We start from the raw sequence: 22,143 nt of genomic DNA, 5'->3' as shown, positions 1-22,143 counted from the left end.
ATCCTGCTTCCAGTAGTGGCCAATCCATGTCATATAAGACATATAAGATCTTCCCCCAGCATTCCATTGGATAGATCAATCTGCTTTTACATACAAGCAACAGCGAAATCTACCGCAACCACCAAGAGCCCACAGACCCGATCCTGCCAGGAGTATTAACTCCTCCCCCTGCAGTCCATTGGAGAGATCAATCTGCCTGCTTTTAAATATCAGCAGCAGTTGAGATCAACTGCTTTTACACCTAAGCAGCAACGAGACCAACCACAACCACCGAGAGCACACAGACCCGATACTACCAAGAGTGTGAACTCTTCCCCCCCTGCAATCCGCTAAGAAGATCGACTGTCGGCTCCGGGCGGCTTTCCCGCAGAGGAGAGAATCCTGCATTCACCGTGGGCCTCATCTGGGGCAGCCTCCTTGGAGCGGCTGGGGCACGGGCAGTGTGTCTGGGAGGGAATGCATGGATGGGAGAACATCTCAGGGGAGGAGACATAGGCATCCTGGGACTGTCGGCCAAGTCACTTCCCTGAAGAAGCCCTTTCTGGAAACATCAATCGCTCCTCCTACACTTACTTGCTCCACTTCATCACTTCATCATGCTTCTATTCCTTTCTCTCCTCTCTTCTACCTTCCAAAATATTTAGATCAATGCTGTCTTGTTAAAATGTTTATTTTATTTTTATTTTTCCTCTAACTCTACTTTTCACTTCTCTATTACCCTCCAGGTACTTTAGTTAGATTGTGAGCCTTCGGGACAGTAAGGGAATTTTTCAAGTACCTTTCTTATTTCTAATCTTAATGTATATTTTCTGTAAACCGCTTAGAACCTAACGGATGTAGCGGTATATAAGAAATAAATTACATTACATTACATTACCTGGCAGAATCTCAAAGAGTAGCAAGATTCCATGCTATCAATCCCATATCTATCTTAATAACAGGTTATGGACTTTTCCTTCAGGAGCTTGTCCTAACCTTTTTAAATCCAGATAACTTAGTTGTTATCACATCCTCTGACAAGTATATGTGTAGGTATTGATACGAGAAACAGCAGAGATTCAAATACAGAAAAATTACTGTATGAAATATGATCTTAGATATTCGGTATTTGTGTTTTCCTCTTAACCACCATACATGAAAACAAGATTTCAGCTGCTTTGAAAGCATTATGTTTTTCTTTGTGGTTTCATGTGTATTTTCATAGCAATAGACTGTGATGTCACAAAGACATAATGATGAGTTCAGGTAGTAATTAGAAGGGTAATCATAGTATAAGCAACTCAAATGTATAGAAATATACTGTAAAATTATACTGTTGCTTTGGCCAAATCGTGTACAGTATAGATTGCATTCTAAAATTATTTTCTGAATTTTGATAAAATGTGTTCCACAGTAACATACCCACCTAATGATCTTGTTTAGGTAATAAAGAAAAACATTACATAATATCTACATACACTAACATTTTTAACAGACTGTGGGTAACCCATTGAAATGGGGTCAACTGTTGATACAGTATTAGGGTAGGGACAATAAGATTCCTCCACATCTGAAGAAAGATGAAAATTGTATCTTTAATGTACTATATGTTTTCTTCACGCAGGACTAGCTTAACCTCTAGGTGGATTAGATGTCTTTGCAGTGTGGCACCATCAGCTTGTTTAAAGGAACCTCATTGCAGCTGGTGTGGGGCCTTGAGCATTTATGCATGCTCAAGTTCTGTTGAGTCCCATTGAGGTTTCATTAAAACAGCTGATTGGTACATCCCAGAGGGGATAGGAAGAGAAGCTGCTGAACCCTTCGAGGGATAAAAGGTGATAGGGGCTGAGGGGAAGTTGGCAGAAGGGACAGATGGAAGGAGGGGTGGGGGTGACCTGGTTGAAAACTTAAGGTGATCTTCTGAAACTAGTTGTAGAAGAACTCTGCCATAATCAGGGGAGAAAATGAAAGGGGGATAGGAAGTGAGGGCACTCTGAATAGAGAGTTTAGTGAGGTAATGAGACAGCGAGGATTAAAGCTAAGAGAGTTAATTAAACGGGTATAGTGTTCTTGTTTGATAAGTGAAAGGGCGGACTGGAAGGATGTCATCAAGAATTTGATGTGGATAAAATCAGCCTGTGTGTGGGATTTAAGCCAAAGATGTTCAGCAGATTGAGCACAGGAGTGCAGGTAGCGGATATTGGAGGTCAGCCAAGGTTGGGGTTTGGTGCGCCTAACAGGGTGAGAAATGGGAGGAGCAAAGGTATCTAGACCAGAGGAGAGAATGGTGTTATAAGAGAAGACAGCTTCATTGACAGACTTGAATGACATAGTAATTGAGGGAAGGGATGAGACAGTAGTGGAGAGGGCACCAGGGTCAAAAGCCTGAAGGCTCCCAAACATATTGGCAGTGATTGGTCAGATCTGGAGGGGGGGAAGGTGATGATTTGTGAATGTTAACAGATGATGGTTAGAGATGGGAAGAGTTGAGGTGCAGAAATTGATGGTAGAACAGTTGGAGGAGAAAACAAAGCCCAGGCAGTGGCCATTCTGGTGCATAGGGATGGTGGAGCACAGTTGGAGACTGAATGAGGATGTTAGAGTGAGGAACCTGAAAATGTAGGAGAAGTCATCAGCATGGATAAGGAGATGAGAGATTGAGAAAGAAGGAGAGTCAGGAGTCAAAATCAATAAAGAAGGAAGAGAGGGATTTATCTTGGGGTCAGTAAATGACTGCTACTCGGAGAGGTAGAGGAGCGAATAGACGGATGAAGTGGACTTCAAAGGAGGGACAGCAATGAGACGCAATGGAAGAAGGGGTTAATATCTACAAGATGGCAAGAGTAAGAGCCTATCACCACCTCCATGACCCAAATGGGTGAGGTGTGTGAGAAAGGGTAGCTTACATGACGCAGGGCGGCAGCTGAAGCAGAGTCTTCAGAGCAGATCCAGGTCTCAGTTAGTGCCAGCAGGTGGAGAGTTCGACAGATAAAGAGGACATGGATGAAGGTAGGCTTGTTGAAGACAGAGCAGGCATTCCACAGGGAGCATAAAAACAGCAGAGAGGAGGGGGGAGGAAAGGAACAGAAATAAGATTAGATACAGTGCGGTGTGACCTGCACAAGTAGGGTGAGGTTTGATTGAGAGGACCAGGATTAGGATTGATGCTCTGGCAAAGAGCAAGAGGAGTAAGAGCATACAGATGAGTTTCAGTGCCTTGTCTGCATCAGAGGTCTACAATAATTCATACTGTTTAAATGTAAATGGGGAAGGAAAATAAAAGCAGATGGGATTTGATATACTGTACCACATTTCTGTGGTTAAAATCGAAACAGTTTACATATTGTATATGGAACTTATTTTGTCCTTGGAGCAATGGAAAGTTAACTGATTTGCTCAGAGTTACAAGGAGCTGATACTTTGCTTTCATTTAAATGGTGTGAATTACTAAATAACCTCTACTTCTAGGACATAGGCCTAGAGTCACTAAACTCACCTTTCCGATCTGATCCGTGGGCGATCCGTGGCCAAGTCATGCCGGGCGACCATTTCACTAAAGAATCTCCATGCAACTGATCTGATCGGACACATGCCCACAAGCGATCCCACGGTTAGCTGCAGAGCAATCCAGACGCATGCATAGACCATCCTCTCTGTCTGGAGATGCGATCCGCGCATGCGCTTGCTCTCCGCACAAGCTTGAGGTCAAAACAGAAAGTGGGGTGGCTGCACTCACTGGCCCCACAAGAATCATTTTAAGGGAACAGAACACACTTTGCAACCAGACTGAAACAACTAAGCAGAACACTCCGTAGTGCAGCCCCACTTTAAACCTGAAGGTTAAAAACACGGGCTTGCAGAGAGGCAAGGCGGCAGAGAGCAGGGCGCTTTTTGAACAAGAGAGATGTTTTTTATTTTGATGGTTTCAGGACTGCAGGGCTGGGATTTCAGGGAGGCAAAGAGCAGGACAGTCGGCAAGGACGTGAGCGACTGGTTCTCAGCAGTGGCTTCTTTTTGGATCGGCCAGCCCAATTGGTGTTCCTTGGTTGGTTTAGTGAATCGCTGCCTTCCTACTCTGTATGCCATTTCCCCTCATTTGCATGTGCGGAGTGGATCGGCCAGAAGGATAGTGAATTGGGTCGGGGTCGCAGAAGGCTCGCAAAGCTTAGTGAATCTAGCCCATATTCTAGACCCCTAATCAATATTTACTCTAAGGCAGGGGTGTCCAATGTCAGTCCTCGAGGGCCGCAATCCAGTCGGGTTTTCAGGATTTCCCCAATGAATATGCATGAGATCTATTAGCATACAATGAAAGCAGTGCATGCAAATAGACCTCATGTATATTCATTGGGGAAATCCTGAAAATCCGACGACTGCGGCCCTCGAGGACCGACATTGGACACCCCTGCTCTAAGGACTGAGTTCACATGAGCAAAACCTTTTTTTGTGTATGAACAAAGGACTGAGTTGATATGAGCACAATTTTTCTGTTACATTACCCTGTTACATTACAAATTAAGAATTATAAATATAAATTAAAAAATGGAAAATAAGATATTTTATTGAAAGGACTTAAAATTTCTCAGCTCTCAGAGGCAAACACCTTCTTCCCCAGGTCAAGATAGTAAGCTGTGCTAACCTGAGAAAGGAGGTTTTGGTCTCTGACAGTTGGTAAAAAATGTATTAAAATTAATTCAATGAAAAGATATCATCTTAATTCTATTTTCTATTTATTAACCTTTATAAATATAGGTACCACACTATTTTATCCTAAACTAAATATAAAAATCTTTTTTCCTACCTTTGTTTTCTGGCTATTCACTTCTCTGGTTTCTGCTTTCCTCCGTCTTAAGTCTCTTGCAGGATTTTTTTCTCTGCCTTTTCCTTTCTGCTTTCTTCAATTTATTTTTCTTCCTCTATGTCCAGATTTAACTCATTTTTACTATCTTGTCAAGTTCCCTCTTTTTTTAACATTCCACCGGCAGCTTTCCATCTCTTTTCCTCACCCTGGCTCTCCTATTTTACTTCCCCTTAATCCCAGTCTTTCACTAACTCTGTCCTCTTTCTCTCCTCCTTTTATACAGTGTTTGCCCCCTATATCTGCCTTTTCTTTCCCCTTCCATCATTATCGTCCTCCTTTCTGTCTCTCTCCACAAATATCTGCTCATTTCTCTCCCCTCATCCATCTAGCATCTGCCTCCTTCTGTACCCCACTCCCATCTGCCCTCTCTCTCCCCTTTTCTATCTAGAATCTGTCTTCCTACTTCTTTACATAATCTGCCTCCTCTCTCCCCCACCCCAAACCATCTCCATCAGCTTCTGCCCCCTCTTTCCACCCCACATCCACGAGCTTCTGCCTCCTCTCTCTCCCCCCACCCCTACTCCACCAGCATCCAGTTCGCTCTCTATCCCAACTCTCAACACTATCAATTCCTTCCGTCCTTACCTCTCAGTTTGGTCCAGTTTGTATAAAAGCACTGGTTGGTCTCTAGTTTGGAAACTTTACCTCAAAGAGCATGTATAGTATTCTTTTGTTGAACTTAGGAAGCAGAGCATTAGAGGTGGATGGATTTGAGGGGAGGTGATAGGGAGGGGAACTGAAGGAAGGTGTTCTATATACCACAGTTGTTATACAGTGATTATACTATTGGTCACACTTCTGGGATAGTGATAATGAAGACAGTGTGTAATATGGGACCAAAAGGGGAGGGACCAAATCTGCATTAACAAATGGCCGCATATGTTGTTTTGGATGTTGCTTATGTGCCTTATTGTAATGCACCGTATTCTATTTTTATATTATTTTGTTGAATTATATTGGCAGATTAAATAAAAAATTGTAAATATAAAACTTAAAAATTGTGGACTGCAACTGGCTCAATATTGAACCTATGTATTTTAAATAATTCACTTCCTCTTGGGCTTAATAATGACCTCCTCACTACCCTCCCCTCCCAAATAAAATTAATTTTAGTACTAGCCATTGCTTGCTAGACAGCAATGAATGAGAATGTGTGAATCTTTAATTTACTAGTGGAGCTGTATTTTCTGTCATGCTGGATTTCATAGAATGCTTTGGAGGTGTAGATTTTGCTCTCCCAGGTTGAGATGGAAAAGGTGGTGCTGACTCCTGAGACAAGTCACTTATACAGTACAATGATTATAGGTTATCATGTGACTCACAGGAGGAAGGCATAATAAGACAAAAAAAATTCCTTTGCTTCTAAAGTGCATCCAGCATATTTTCACTTCCAGAGGAGAGGAGGAGGGAGCACTCCAGAGGAGCCAAGAGTTTTTGTAAGGTATGAGCAGACTGTACTTCAGGCTCCTAGTAGAAAATTTGTTTTAAAGAGTTTAGGTTCTTTCACTAAAAGATTGATTTTATTAGATGTATTCTACTGAAATAGACAAAGAAGAATGATGAGATAAGCATGTTGGAGGATTCAGGTTGACTTTCCAATGGATCAGTCTCATTTGCATCAGTAGCCCCCTCTTGAGTATACATTGTGGTTTTGTGGCAAATAAAGTGTAACCTTTTACTGGGGTTCAAAGACAGAATTGTTTCAGCAAAGTTTAGTTAGACCCTGAGAAATGCAAAACTCTAGCCCAATACAGATTGATTGCCTGTGTAGGGTGTGATAACACAGTGTAATGTTATGTATATCTGTACCTTTGCAGAACTTTAATGTGGTAATTTATATATTACAATATTTAGAGTCATTTTACTAAGCTGCGGTAAACACTAATCTAATCTAATACATGATTTATGAATTGCACTAATACCAGATAGTTCAAGGCAATTTACATCAAAAGAAGCCATGCACAGTCTATGAGAAGATCCAAAAGCCCATTTAAACACCTTAAATCAAATTGCAATAAAATTTAAATGATGTCATATAAGAAAGTTTTCAACTTTTTACAAAATCTCAAATGACTAAATTCGGTTCATTTCATATACTGTAATAATTTATTGACATTTTAAATAACAATATAACAAAATAAAACACAACAATATCAGTATGAGAAATCAAAAAACAAATTATGCTTCGCCACAGGCTGTTTCAAGGAATTCCCCCTGAGAAGCAAAAAGTATAATCAATTGCTTAAAATCTTCTTTTCTATTTAAGTCCTTCTAAAGTGCTTCAATCAATTAAAACAATAACTTAGAAAACAGTTCTTAAAGCATAAAGTGCCTTTAAGTTTCCGATTCCATGTTACCCTACCGTAGTGTTCTAAACTAAACTAAACTAAGCCTTAAGTTTATATACCGCATCTTCTTCACGGAAGTGGAGCTCGGCACGGTTTACAAAGCTTAAAAACATATAGAGAAAGGAGAGAGATTTACAGGAGCATATAAATAAGGGAATATAAGCAGGGAAATAAACTTATATGTTAGAGAAAAGCCAGGTTTTCAGTTGTTTGCGGAATAATTGGAGGGAGCCCAGGTTCCGCAGCGGGGTAGTGAGATCGTTCCAAAGGCCCGTGATTTTGAAGAGAAGGGATTTTCCCAGTTTGCCTGCGTAGAGAATACCGTGTAGAGAGGGGAAGGATAGTTTATGTCTGTGGACGGCTCTGGTGGTAGCAGGCCTTGAGGCGTTAAAGGATAGTGGGATTAGGGGAGGGAGGATGCCATGAATGATCTTGAAAGCCAGGCAGGAGCATTTGAAATGAATTCTGGGAATCACTGGAAGCCAGTGAAGGTTGGTTAGGAGTGGGGAGACATGGTCAAATTTGCGTTTTGCAAAGATCAGCTTGGCTGCAGTATTCTTGATAAGCTGGAGTCTTTGAAGACTTTTTTTTGTTAGGCATAAATAAATGGCATTACAGTAGTCGAGTTTTAGAGAGGATGATGGATTGGACAAGGACGGCGAAATGTTTTGGCGAAAGTAGGATCTTACTTTCCTCAGCATGTGGAGGCTGAAAAAGCATGATTTTGCCAGGAAATTGAGGTGATCGTTGAGGGAGAGAGAAGAGTCGATAATGATGCCGAGGACTTTACTAGAGAACTCAAGGTGCAGGGCGGAGCCTGTGGGTAGTGTGAAGAGGGTGGGCAGGTATTCTAATTTTGGGCCGAGCCAGAGTAATTTTGTTTTTGATTCATTTAATTTCATCTGTACCGAGAGGGACCAGGCGGGAAGTCTCATTATGCATGATGTAATGTTCTCATGGAGGTTTGTGAGGTTCTGGTCTGTTTCAAGGAGGATAAGGATGTCGTCAGCGTATGTGTAGATTGTTTCCAGGGGGGAAAGTTTGAAGAGCTTCAGGGAGGTCATATAAATGTTGAAGAGAATAGGGGATAGGGGAGAACCCTGTGGGACACCGCAAGATGGAGTCCACGGAGCGGACCTGGAACCATTTGTGTTGACGATGTAGGAATGAGAGCGAAGGAAGCTTGAGAACCATTTTAGGACGATGAAGTCTATTCCTATCTCAGAAAGTTGGTAGATTAGTATGTCATGGTGGACGACATCGAAAGCCGCGGAGAGATCGAATTGTAGCAGAACAGCAATTTGTTTCGGGAGTGTAGTTGTTGCACCTTTAAAATTAGGGAAACTAGGAGGGACTCGGTGCTGAAGTTGGGTCTGAATCCATATTAGTAGTGTTGGAGAATGGAGAAACATGACCGTGGCTTATATATATAGATAGATAGATAGATAATTCAAAAGAGTCAACATCATAGCGTCATTAAGCATATCGAATCAACAGGGACAACCCCTTCAATGACGTGGAAGCTTCTAATTGGGTTATTAAATTAATGTTATCCACTCTATCTCGGCATTGAGACCCATTGATTTAACACAATTCAGAGTGAAGATCTATTTCTGCTCTTTAAAATTAAGTCTCTATATAATTCCCTCCCTCCCATCCTAACTTAACCTCATCGATTACCCTCCATTTAATATCACTAATCTTATGTTTCTTATCGTGCCAATGTTGGACCAACGGAGCATCCACATTGTGTGTATTAATTTTTGATTTATGTTCTGTTAATCTAGTTGATATCTTTCTACTTGTTTGTCCCACGTATATAAGATCACATGGGCATTTTATCAAATAAACTACAAAAGTACTTAAGCAAGATGTATTGAAGTTGCATGATGGATTTTCTTCGTACCTGGATCCTTCCAACAGGAACCTGCCATCGCCTGTGTACGCCACTGGCATTGGCCGCAGATGTATAAAATTTATTTCTTGATCTCTAGTTCTTATCTCAAATTTATTCAAAGAAAGCACTTATTAAATAATAAAATAAATAGACCGATGAAGAGGTTGGTGCTTTTGATCTCTGTGTGGAAACTGTTATACACACAGTAGCACCGCTGAAGTCTATGAGTGAACTATTTAAGGTATTTCAGTTAATTTATTCTTCATAGATACAGGCCTTAAATTAAATGTTTACGGTATAAAGTTTTGAAGCCTTTGAGTTTTTGTATTTACTCTGCATAAAACATCTTGCAATGACTACAGCCAGGAGAAAGATATTTTTCAATTCATATTACAGCATGCAAAAGCATGAAAGACTATCTTGAAGTCGTCTCTCTCAGATGATATGTTAATTGTTTTTTCATGAAATTCTCCAAAAGGCTTACTCTCGACAGAAAGCACTTCTGTTTTGCCTTACCAAGGTTACATCAGGGAAAAAATGGTATCTTCACTCATCATTAGTACTTTATTTATTCCATTTTTATTTATTCAATTATTATTTATTCACTTCCAAACGCTTTCACACAGCAAAAAAAGCAGGAATGGCATGCCCCAAAATGGCTGCGAGACTGGGAGACAAGCTCGGCTCATTCATAAAAGGAGCTGGGCATCATGACGTCATCGCTAACGTGATGTGTGATATGCTAGACACGGACCAAAAAAAGAAAACGTAAATACAGTCTAAAAAACTTCTAAAAACAAAAAAATTATATATATTTTAGCTATTAAGTGTACATTACAGAAAAATCTTTCATTGTCAGTAAGTGATACTAGAAAACCACCCTCTGTCACTACTAGCAGGGTTGGATGTGCTGCAAACCAGGAAATGTTTTCATAGGCCTCTCCAGTAGTAAGTGATCATGACCATGACTCATCTTGCATCTCCTAAAATGTTCTTTCAGGATCACAGGTTGAGTGTTTGCAGATCTATAGAAAGGGATCCAATTTCTCTCAGTGAGCAGAGCAGGAAAACGATGGCCAGGGCTCTTTAAAGGCTGCTCATAAGCAACCAATGGAGCATTATTGTTTTTTTTTTTATAAGGCCTTGGTGGCTAGTAGGCTGTATTTCAGGAGGGCAGGGGGAAAACTCTTTTTCTCTGACTCCTGCAGTCATGCCGGATGAGGACTAGCTCACTATCAACATCACACCTCTGTTGAAGTTCTCTCTCCTGGCACAGTCACGCTCTCACTCGGCCAAGGAAATCCTAATAGCAACAGTCTACTCTAGTCTAGTAAAGATAGAATCCGGATAGTGTTTACTTGGTGTTGCTTGATGAAACAAAATAACAAATGAAATTAAATAGAGAAATATTGAACAAAAATGAGCATGATACTGTTGAGCAAATAACACTGTACTTCAAGTCCTTCTATCCGGGTATCGGACAGTTTTATTTTTTTAGGTCACTTTCCCTATATCAGCTCCTCTGTTTTCCTTGATCCTTGATCTCAGCCTCAGTGAGGTCAGCTCTCAATTCACTAATCCAGGTGTGGATTTCATTTTTAACCACTGCTATTCTCCCTAAGGTCTGCAAACCACTCTTTAAACTCAACCTGATTAAAGCTTGTCTGTTGACGTTCTGTGCCATTATCAACTTTGCTGCTCGATTCCTCATCCTGCGTAGGCTTTGGGACCAGGCTCTGCTGTATGATCAGTGTCTTTCAGGGCCTGCTCTCCCCTTGGGTACAAAAACTCCTTTAACTCTGTTGTGTTCCATTAAGTTGTCTTCCCTTTCCCTCTTGTTTCTAGTCCGTGTTTTATGTCTACAATTTAGCTTTGTTAATTATTTTAAATTTGTATTCCCACCCCTTTTTTTTTTTTTTTTAAAGTTAATGTATATCGCTTAGAATTGTAATAGGCGATTAATCACATTTTTAATAAACCTTGAAACCTTGATCTACTCTATTCTCATTTGTAAGTAATCTTATGTTTTGGCTTAAAATACTTCAGATGTCCATTAGCTGAGTGTTGCTTTTCAGCCAGTCGCATCATCAAGCTCATCGGTCATTTGGATGAATGATGTAAAAAAATAGTGCAGTGGTTAAAGCTACTATGCTGCTCCTTGTGACCTTGGACAAGCCACCTAATCCCCCCATTGCCCCAGGTACAATAGATAGATTGTGAGCCCACCAGGACAGACAGGGAAAAATGCTTGAGTACCTGAATAAATTCATGTAAACCATTCTGAGCTCCCCTGGGAGAATGGTATAGAAAACTGAATAAATAAATAAAATCTAATCTGGAAGTGAATAGGAAAATACATTTATATAATGTGTGTGTATATATATTTGACATGTTACAAAATAGTTCACAACATTGATAGAAAAGATGGTTGGAAAATTGTAAGTTTGGCTCCTCTACTGACGCTTAGTCAATCTATTGGATTTTCTACATTTGCATATGCAGATGATATACAATTGCTTCACCCTTTAAACCCATTAGACTCAAATGAGATAATATCCATAAATAACAAGTTAACACAAATAAGCCAATGGCTTAAAGATAATATGTTAGTGCTGAATCCAACAAAATCTTCAGTGATGTTTTTCCCCTGGAAAAAAGATCTCAAAGAACAATTTTCATCTCAGATAATATTAAACAATATTCCCCTTCAACAAGTAAATAAAACAAAAATATTGGGAGTAACCTTGGACCAAGAATTAAGCTATCATAATCAAATTAGTACAGTTGTCAAAAACTGTTTCAACAAATTGCGACTTATCAGATCAATAGCAAAAGTTCTTAAACCAGAAGCACTTAATATTCTCATCCACTCCCTAATCATTTCTAGGTTAGATTATTGTAATTCTTTATACTGCGGCATAACTCATAAAGAAATGAGAAGACTACAAATAATACAAAATACAGCTATAAAAATTATAACAAACTCAAAAAAATATGATCATGTTACACCTCTCTTACAAGATGCACACTGGCTACCTATTATACATAGAATTACGTTTAAAATCGCATTATTAACATTTAAAATCCAACAAACACACGAGCCATTATTTCTGGACAGATTACTAATCCCTTACTCTTCATTAAGGACGCTGAGATCAACGCAACAAAACCTACTAACTATTCCTTCTTTAAAAATAATTGGGACAAGAAGAACCACTATATTTTCTGTACAAGCACCCCAACTTGTGGAACAATTTACCTATTTACTTACGGAACGAAACATCACTAATCAAATTCAAATGAGGTCTGAAAAGCATTCTTTATAAAGATGCATTCAATACATAGATAGTAATCGTAATAAACACAATACTTGTTCTTTAAGGAATTAAATGAGCAGAACATCAATATAGAAACTATAAGTGTTTTTAATCTTAATTCTCTTTTTTTTCTTTTCTATCAAATTATCATTAATATTAATCTGGATCTTCTTACACTCTTTATATTAAAATTTTTCTAATATTAAACCGTTTAATTATTCCTAATATTACACCTCCCCTACCCTTATGTACAAACCTTAATTGTTCCCTTTTTTTTTTTTTTCCTTTTTTATTAATATTATAAATTATTTAAATTGTATTTCCACCTTTTGCCTACATGTTTCAATTTGTATTAATAGAACATAATGATTAGTCTGTATTTTGTCTTATTTGTATTTGTCATCCCTGGTTTCTATTGTACATTACAATTATGTAATACGCATTGAAATATTTGATATTGCGTAAAATCAAAATTTAATAAACTTGAAACTAAATTATATAACAGGAAAAAAAGAGACAAAATGTGGCCACAGTGTAGAGTAAATTCAGAAGCAAAAAAAGGTAACCTTGTTGACAGCCAATAATAGTATTAAAATAATAATTTCATTAAAAGAGCAAAAATAAATAGGGATCTAAATATTCAAGATAGTCAAATGGTCAACATGTTTCAGCACAAAGGCCCAGATTCTCTAACCGGCGGCTACCTTAAAAGCGGCCGATGATTGTGTGTCAATCGCGCAACGGTGCCGGTTAGAGAATTGTGCCTCCGGCAAAGATAGATGGTGGAAATGGAGGCCAGGGGTTTCCAGACCTACATGTCTGGCACCTATCTTTGATGTAAATCGTGCCTCTGTCTGTGTTAGCCATTAGGCGCTGTAAAGTATCTGTGGAGGTGCGATTCCAGTGCAGATTTTGTAGGCACTGGTTGGCGCCTTGAAAATTGGTGAAAAGCCATGCATAAACAGTGTTTTTCACTGAGCTTAGGTGACTATTGGTGCTTAAAAAAACAACACTGGCTGCCATTCGAAGCACGAACAATATTCAAGTTCGCTTGCATATATTTTTCAAGCTAGTATGGGGCCTAGCCCCACAGACCTATTATCACACTTCGTACTATACGGTCCCACGAGACAAACCAGGAATTGCAATCTATTCGCATATCCAAGCATTACCGGCTGTAAATACAAAATCTTCCTGGACAGAACTTTTAAGTACCAAGCAAACAAACAACAACACTGGCTGGACAACTACATAAATGGAGCCAAACTGACCTACGTCACCTTTAGAAAACCCATAAAAACTGCCTTATTCGACAACTAAACTTCAACTTCACCTCTCTCTTTTTCCTTTTTCTTTAACCTAATATGTCCCCCCTGAAAAAAATTCTAAACAAACAGTATTATGTAATTCACCACTTTATCAAAAAGGACCTCTCTAAATTTCTAAATAAACTGTATATTAAAATTGCTGCATATCTAAGATTCTGTATTCTGTAATTTCTCTATCTGCATACTGTAAATCGCTGATTGTCCAGCTCTCTTCAGTTGTAAACTGCCTAGAAGCCACAAGATTATGGCGGTATAGAAGAATAAAGTTATTATTATTATTTTTACATCAGGGACAAATTCAGAAACCACTCTAGCAGGACTATGATCCTACATCTGGTGCAAACTCCTGAATTTCTCAAAAGGCCTGGTCCTAAAACTAGGATATTATTTGATATGATTTTTTCTGAAGCAAAAAACATGCAAAGAATAGTACTGTGTGGTAGAATATGAAAAGATTGGTAATGTGCAAAATTGAATTTTGGATGCATTATTATTATTCTTGTATTATTAACAAACTTACAGCCTACTAGCTTAATATGCACAGTGGGTTACAATATGTCAAACATAGGGGTCCTTTTAGTAAATTGCAATAAGAGCTAACATAGGACATGGAAAGTGTTTTGTCTCAAGTTTCAAGTTTATTTAAATTTTGTTATCCTGCCTTTTCAAAATTTCAAAGTGGCTTACATTCATAATACATTTGAGTGGTGTAAAAACAATTATGACAAAATAACAAAATGACATCAAATATTAAAATAACATCAAAGTTTAAAAACAACAACAACAAAACAACAACTTTAAAACAGACAAATATACTGGCACAAAAATGAAGGGGAAGAACTACAATATTTTTGAAAAGAAAGAAAGAAAATGGAAAAAATAAAAGGTAGAGTGGACACTGCAGTTTTTTCCTGAGCAGAAAGACTGGTCAGAAGAAAATTCTACTATTTGGTTAAAAGACAGTTGCAAAGCAAATGCATCTTCAAAAAGCGTGGAGGGGCATAATCGAAAGGAACGTCTAAGCCCGTTTTCATCTAAGTCGCAAGTCGCCCAAAGTAAAAAAAACAGCCTAGGACACATTTTCAAAAAATATGTCCAATATTTTTTTTGTTTCGAAAATCGTCTAACTATACGTCCTGCCAATCTGATCGTCCAAGTCTCTAAATCGTCCATCTTTATATCACATTTTTGTCCAACTTTTCGTCCAAGTCAAAAACACCTAGAGCAAGCCCTGTTGGACGTGGGAGGGGTCTGCAAAGTGATGGACTGAACACCCAGACATGGCACCTAAATAGTGGGGTATCTTACAGGGCACTACTGTGAATTTCACAAAAAGGGTGCCATGTCTTCTCCTCACTACAGCTCCCTTATAGGTCATGGTGAGCCCCCCCAAACCAACTTCAGAATCCCCTAGACCCAGTTATCTACCACCCTAATAGCCCTTATGGCTGCAGGAGCCACTTATATGCCAGTAAAAAAGGGTTTTGGGGGTGTATAAAGGAGTGCACATGTTTAAGTATCAATGAAGTGATTACAGAGGCTTATGAACATGGGTCCTCCTCTCCATGAGTCCCTAACCCACCACCAAGAAGGCTTAAGCCGTGCTTTCCTATGCCAGGCTGCAGGTGATGATGGTCTGGAGGCTGAATTTTAAAGGTGTGTTTACGATTTTTATGGGGTTGGGGGGTCGGTGATCACTGGGGTAATGTGTGGGGGTCTGTATTATGTGTTTGCAGTGCTTATTTAGTGATTTTAGGTGGTTTTTTGTGACTTAGACCATGTTTTAAATGGTCTAAGTCACAACGTCCAAGTTCTGTCGATCCTGGGCTGTATAACTTTCAGTTATACATGCTGTACAACTAAGTCTATGCCGGCCCATGTCCCGCCCAACTCCCACCCTCAACACTCCTCCTGAACCGCCACGTTTAGCGATGGTCTTTCAGTGGCACTATGGAGGCCTAGGTCGTTTAGATATATGTCTAAAACCTGTTTTTATTGTCGGCACATGGACATATTTTGACAATGTTTGTCCAAGTGCCGACTTAGGCCGGTTTTTGGACGTTTTTCTCTTTCGATTATGAGCCCCATAGTTTTTAGGCTGGATCTAAATTTGTCTAATGAATTAATTTCTCGTATATAAGGTGGTGCTGAGTTCCATAGTGTGGGAGCGGTGATGGAGAAAAAGCAATTTCTCATAGTATTAATAACTCTTAATGATGGGTTTACGAGTAAGTTCTGGTAAGATGAAAAGAGTGTACTTTGGGAGGAGTGGGATATAAGGAATCTATTAATGAATTCTGGCTGCCCGGTTTGTCTAGTTTTAAATGTCAACAATATTATTTTATAAGTGATATGATGCGAGAACATAAGAACATAAGAAGTTGCCTCCACCGGGATCAGACCAGAGGTCCATCGCACCCAGCGGTCCGCACCCGCGGCGGCCCATCAGGTCCATGACCTGTCAAGTGTTCCCTGCCCTAAAAAAAAAAAAAAAAAAAAAACAAAACTATCCTTACTTCTATCTGTATCCTTCAATCCCCTTTTCCTTCAAGAATTTATCCAAACCTTCTTTGAATCCCTGTAGTGTCTTCTGCCCCACCACAACCTCCGGGAGTGCGTTCCATGTGTCCACCACTCTCTGGGAGAAGAAGAACTTCCTGGCATTGGTTCTAAACCTATCCCCTTTCAGTTTCTCCGAGTGCCCCCTTGTACTTGTTGTTCCCCACAGTCTGAAGAATCTGTCCCTGTCTACCTTATCTATGCCTTTCAGGATCTTGAAAGTTTGTATCATGTCTCCTCTAAGTCTCCTCTTTTCCAGGGAGAACAGCCCCAGCTGTTCTAGCCTGTCGGCATATAAAAGGTTTTCCATACCTCTTACCATTTTCGTCGCTCTTCTCTGGACCCCCTCAAGCAATGCTATGTCCTTCTTGAGGTACGGCGACCAATACTGGACACAGTATTCCAGATGCGGGCGCACCATTGCACGGTACAGTGGCATGATGACTTCCTTTGTCCTGGTCGTGATACCCTTCTTGATGATACCCAGCATTCTGTTTGCTTTCTTTGAGGCTGTCGCGCATTGTGCTGATGCTTTCATTGTTGTATCCACCAGCACACCCAGGTCTCTTTCAAGGGTACTTACATCTAGCAATGTTCCCCCCATTGTATAGCTGAACATCGGGTTCTTTTTCCCAACATGCATGACCTTGCATTTCTCTATATTAAATTGCATCTGCCACTTTTTGGCCCACTCTTCCAGCTTCGTTAGGTCCCTTTGCAGGTTTTCACAGTCTTCCGTGGTTCTAACCCTGCTGCAGAGTTTGGTGTCATCTGCAAATTTGATAACCTCACATTTCGTCCCTGTCTCCAGATCGTCTATAAATATATTGAACAGGAGCGGTCCCAACACCGACCCCTGCGGAACTCCGCTCGTGACCCGTTGCCAGTCTGAGTATTGGCCCTTCACTCCAACCCTCTGTTTTCTGCCCGCCAACCAGTGTTTAATCCATCGGTATTCATCCCCCTCCACTCCGTGGTTCCACAGCTTCCTAAGTAGCCGTTCGTGGGGTACCTTGTCAAAAGCTTTTTGGAAGTCGAGGTAAATTATGTCTATGGGTTCCCCTTTGTCTATCTGGCTGTTTATTCCCTCAAAGAAATGTAGTAAGTTTGTGAGGCAAGACCTTCCCTTACAGAAGCCATGTTGGCTCTCCCTCAGCTGCCCATTTTTTTCCATGTGCTCGCAGATGCTGTCCTTAATAAGTGCTTCCATCATCTTACCCGGAACCGAAGTCAAGCTCACCGGCCTGTAGTTTCCCGGGTCTCCTCTTGATCCTTTCTTAAAGATAGGCGTGACATTTGCTATTTTCCAGTCCTCCGGGATCTCCCCAGTTTTCAATGATAGATTACATATTTGCTGGAGTGTTTCCGCTATTTCCTTTCTCAGTTCTTTTAGTACCCTTGGGTGGATTCCATCCGGGCCCGGTGATTTGTCGCTTTTTAATTTATCTATCTGTCGTAGGACGTCCTCATGGCTTACTTCTATTCGCTCCAGCTTTTCATCTAGATCCCCACTTATAGTCTCCTCAGGTTCTGGTACATTGGATGTGTCCTCGCTCGTGAAGACCGATGAGAAAAACTTGTTTAACCTGTCTGCTACCTCTTTTTCCTCTCTTACCACTCCCTTTCTGGTTCCATCATCCAACGGTACCACTTCCTCCCTTGCCGGTTGCCTCCCCTTCACGTACCTAAAGAACGGTTTGAAGTTTCTCGCCTCCCCAGCCAGCTTCTCTTCGTATTCTCTTTTTGCTTCCCTTACCACTCGGTGGCACTCTTTCTGGTGTTTTTTGTGTTCCTTCCGGTTTTCCTCAGTTTGGTCCTTTTTCCATTTTCTGAATGATGATTTCTTGTCGCTTATCGCCTTCTTCACTTCCTTTGTTATCCACACCTTGTTTTTTGTTTGATTCTGTTTGCGCCCTTTCCTAAACCTGGGGATGTACATGTTTTGTGCATTTTGCACCGTGTTCTTGAGTAGGGACCAGGCTTTCTCTACGGTCTCCATCTTCCGTTGGCTGTTTCTGAGTTTATGTCTCACCATTTTCCTCATAGCTTCGTAGTTCCCTTTTCTGAAGTTGAGTGCCATCGCTGTGGTTCTCTTCACTTTTGATGTTCCCATTTCTAGTTTGTACTAGATCATGTTGTGATCACTGTTTCCTAGTGGCCCTACTACTACCACCTCCTTTGCGGGGCCCCCTAGACCGTTGAGGATTAGGTCAAGAGTGGTATCTCCTCGTGTCGGTTCCTGGACCAGCTGCTCCAAGAAGCAATCCCTCACAGCCTCCAGGAACTTTGTTTCCCTCGCGCTGCTGGAGTGTCCAATGCTCCAGTCTATCCCAGGGTGGTTGAAGTCTCCCATAACCGTCACCCTTCCGCTTTTGCATTCCTGCCTCAATTCTGCTTCTAGGTCATTGTCACTTGTTTCTGGCTGTCCAGGTGGGCGATAATAAAGTCCCAATTTTGTGTCGGCTCCCTTTCTTCCTGGTAACTTAACCCATAGCGATTCCAAACCTTCTGCCCTTGTTGCCGTATCCATCCTGGTCGAGTGAATGGAGTCCTTTATGTATAGTGCTATTCCTCCTCCCTTCTTACATGTCCTGTCTTTCCTATAGAGTTTATAACCTGGTAGTACTACGTCCCATTTGTTGTCCTCAGACCACCATGTTTCTGTGATTCCAATTATGTCTAGGTCCTCTTTGTTGGCCATGACTTCCAGCTCTCCCATTTTGGTCCGTAGACTCCTTGCATTGGCATACAAGCAATTTAAGTTTTGGTTTTTTACTTTCCCTGTTGTTCTTCCTTGTGGGTTGATTCTCTTGTCGTCCCCTTCTTGGGGTGCCAGCCCCTGAGTCCCATTTTGTTCGTCCCCTTCCCATGGTGTGATTTCTTTGTCCTCAGCTGTCCTCCTCATTTCTGCATGTCCTTTTAGTTCCTGCTGTTTTTCCTTCTTTTCGCTCTCTAATTTCACTTGTTCCTTGAACTCCTGTAGTTCGTCTTTGAGTTCTTTTTCGCAATTTTCCCGCTTGCCTTGGAGGCCTACTTTGCATTTTTCCCTTTCAGTGTCTTCCTTTGATATTCCTTCCCGAAGCGTCGACACCAGATCGACTGTCAGCTTTCCCCCTCTCCTCAGTTTAAAGCCTTGTCTATTGTGCTCTTGACGTTATTTGCCAGCATTCTTGTTCCTGTCGTGCTCAGGTGCAGTCCGTCCCTCCTGTAGAGCTTGTTCTTACCCCAAAAAGTTGACCAGTTCCTTACAAAGTGGAAGCCTTCCTCTTCGCACCATCTCCTCAGCCATGCGTTTATGGCTTGCAGCTCGGTCTGCCTCCTTACATCTGCCCTCGGCACTGGCAGGATCTCTGAGAAAGCTATCTTCCGTGTCCTCAGCTTCAACTTCCTTCCCAGGGTCTGGAACTGCTCGGTTAGTGTAGTCCTGCTGTAATTTCTTCTGCTGACGTCGTTTGTTCCAACGTGGATTATCACCGCTGTCTCCTCTGTCTCCGCTCCTTCCAGGATCCTCTCGATTCTGTCGGTGATGTCCTTCGTTCTTGCCCCTGGGAGACATGTCACTAGCCGGTCCTCTCTCCCTCCTGCTACGTGACTGTCAACTTCTCTCAGGATTGAGTCACCCACTATGACTGCAGATTTCCCCTTCTTCAGTTTCCTTTTTGGTCTTAAGTCTGTATCTTTGGTGTGGTCCTCTACTTCTCCCTCAATCCAGTCGGGTTTTCAGGATTTCCCCAATGACTATGCATGAGATCTATTAGCATACAATGAAAGCAGTGCATGCAAATAGATCTCATGCATATTCAATGGGGAAATCCTGAAAACCCGACTGGATTGCGGCCCTCGAGGAGGGATTTTGCCACCCCTGTGCCAAGTGCTCCTGTGAGAAGGAAAGGAGTGGCCTAGTGGTAGAGCTGTTGCCTCAGCACTCTGATGATGTGGGATCGATCCCAGTACTGCTCCTTGTGACCCTGGGCAAGTCACTTAATCTTCCATCGCCCCAAGAGCAAAATAAGTACCTGTAAGCACCAAAAGGTGGAATACAAGTCCCATGCCCTCTTATCCAGTTAGCATGTATTAATTAGACACTCCTGATAGCACCTCCTAAATAGAATGGGAGGGGCAGCTTTAAGAGTGACTTCTAGGGTCAGGGAAGGGAGATTAAGAGAGAGAGGCTGCTAAACAGAGGAAAGAGGGACAGGGAAAAAGAGACACAGGGAGAGAGTGATTGCGGAAGATATAGAAGCAGGAAGGGAGAGAGATTAGAACATTCTAGCTGCCAGGGACAGGGAGGACAAATTGAGAGGGATAAAGAGTGACTACTGGGGAAAAAGGAAGAAGGGGAGAGAGAGAAACAGAGACAGAACTTGACTGCTGGGGATAGGGAGGGATGAGGAAACAGAGAAAGAATGACTATTAGGTTGATGGGGGAAAAAGAGAGAGAGAATGCTGAGTTTGTGTCTGAGTTGGGATTAAGTTTGGAGTTGAGAAAGGCCCACGGGTATCTGATGCCCTATGCAAATCTTACTTCAATCCACATACTTCCCATTTCCCAAAGGAGAAAACATCTAAGTTCAAACTAACAAGGCACTTTAAATTTAAAGAAAACAGAGACCCAAAACCAAAAATATAACTTAATATAAAGAGAGAAATGAATTCAGTAACAGTAATTTTGGATCTAAAATTGACATTATTATGACATATTTTTGCACGGAGACACTGTAAGGATTTTTATATATATATATTTATAGGTAAAAAAATACACACAGAAGAGAAATTTATTATGATGCAATGTCTGGTATCTCTGTCAAGAACTCATTGTTCTTTTATATACAAGTAGCATTGGTAAGCAGTATTTGACTGCCAATTTACTGAACTTATCTCTCTCATTATATTAGATAATATTTTTGGTTTTAGGTCTCTGGGTTGTTGTTTTTGTTTTTTTTTTGGGGGGTGGGGTTATTTAAGGAACTTTAGTTTGAACTAAGCAAATCTTAACCATGACCCTTCTAATCAGGTCAAATTTCCTTTCTCCCATAGTCAAGTATCACCTTTGTCTTCCTTACCCTACCCTATACTGCAAGACCAGCATTTCCCCTTCCTTTCCCTCCACACTCAGAATCTCCCCTTCTCTTCCATACTCTCCCATGTCATGTTTTCCATTTTTTCCCTACCCTACTCTATTCCCCATGTTCAGCATCTCCCATTACTTCCCCTACCCTACCCCTCCTAGTGTCCAGCATCTCCTCTTCCCCCTCCTTATCACCCAGGGAGCCTGCACCTCCCCATGCCCTCCCTACCTTCTTCTCCTCCAGGTGGTCAACATCCCATCTCCCCTTAAACTCTCTCCCCCCCCCCCAATTTTATACAGTATCTCATCTTTCCTTAACCCCTTCTGCTATATCTGGCACCTCATTTCCCCTTAACCTCTCCCCCATATTCAGCATCTCATTTCCCCATGCCACCCTGTGGCTACTGCATCCTAAGCTCTGCTGCCTTCAGCCAATGTTTCCCCGTGTTTCCCCAGTGCCTCCATTGTATGCAAATTTTTTTCATACATATTCAGTGTGGATATCCTGAAAACCTGACCGGGAAAAAGGTAATCTAGGACCAACTTCAATGCCTCAGGAAGATGTTTACTATGCCTAGTGTCAAGGATGGCCCTGGTTTGGAGCTAGGCAGGAAGGGGGTGTACAAAAATTTTGGAATAAAGGAACCAGGCTGGAGACAGGTGACTTAGCAGAAGCGAAGGGAGTGAACAGGTTCCTCTGATGAATCTCACTTGTCAGTGCACTCTAAAGCTTAATTAATGGGTCCTGAGCAGGTATTTCCAGTTACTTGAGAGAGAATGTTTTCT

At 41.2% G+C, this 22,143-nt stretch overlaps 1 protein-coding gene across 1 annotated transcript in view; it reads left to right on the top strand.

The window, feature by feature from the left end:
* The first annotated feature begins 6,220 nt into the window (after positions 1–6,220).
* The window catches only part of LOC117346939 (putative ferric-chelate reductase 1), a 50,752-nt gene continuing 34,829 nt past the window's right edge, over positions 6,221–22,143 (top strand). Inside the window, exon 1 of the mRNA XM_033917228.1 lies at positions 6,221–6,281. The gene's annotated coding sequence lies outside the window, so the exon portion shown is untranslated. The remainder of the gene's footprint in view (positions 6,282–22,143) is intronic.

The sequence above is a fragment of the Geotrypetes seraphini genome, chromosome 12 (assembly GCF_902459505.1).
Source record: "Geotrypetes seraphini chromosome 12, aGeoSer1.1, whole genome shotgun sequence".
Taxonomy (NCBI): domain Eukaryota; kingdom Metazoa; phylum Chordata; class Amphibia; order Gymnophiona; family Dermophiidae; genus Geotrypetes; species Geotrypetes seraphini.
Note: the sequence above shows the minus strand (reverse complement) of the source record. Positions and strands in the feature narration are given on the sequence as shown.